Source organism: Condylura cristata, unplaced genomic scaffold, assembly GCF_000260355.1.
Source record: "Condylura cristata isolate star-nosed mole 26May11 unplaced genomic scaffold, ConCri1.0 scaffold00026, whole genome shotgun sequence".
Lineage (NCBI taxonomy): Eukaryota > Metazoa > Chordata > Mammalia > Eulipotyphla > Talpidae > Condylura > Condylura cristata.
Window position 1 is genome coordinate 1,366,197 of NW_004567127.1, and position 615 is coordinate 1,366,811.

The following is a 615-nucleotide window of genomic DNA, read 5'->3' on the forward strand; positions in this document are numbered from 1 at the left end:
CTACATAGGACTCGCCCCACCCGGGGCGTGCCCGACGTAGCCTCGGCCCAGCCCCGCCGCCCCTCCCTCCTGACACGCCCCGGCCCGCCCACAGCCGCGCAGCACGCATGCGCGCACGGCTTCTTCGCTTTTGCTGAGAGCTGCCTAGATTCTCCCCGAAATCAGGTGCTGGATGTTTTTAGAGAAGGAAACTTAGAAAAATTTGTACGACTAGTTTGAGATAGTGAAAAATGAAACGAACGAGTCGCAAGAAAAAAGAGCACGGCCAAAAGCATGATTCTTGGCTATTCAGACAACGGTGGAAAGAAGACATGCTGAGTATTTCAGAAACCGAGCAAGGAAAAACAGCCACGCAGCCCAGGAGTGAGCCCATGCAGCCATGCAGCGAGTGAGCCCAGGAGATCCACAGGGTGTAGGAAAAACTCCCAAACATTCTCACACTAAAATTCAAATCAAAATGCATGAAATTCTCCCTTAATAAACTTTCTGGAGCAGGGTTCGGCGCTATTCATGACGCCTATTGCGGCGCTGTAGTACAGAGCAGTCCTGGGCGGAAGTGACGCCTCACGAACTTCGAACGAGCGCACTTTGGGGAGTGAAAGGACAGAGGCTGGG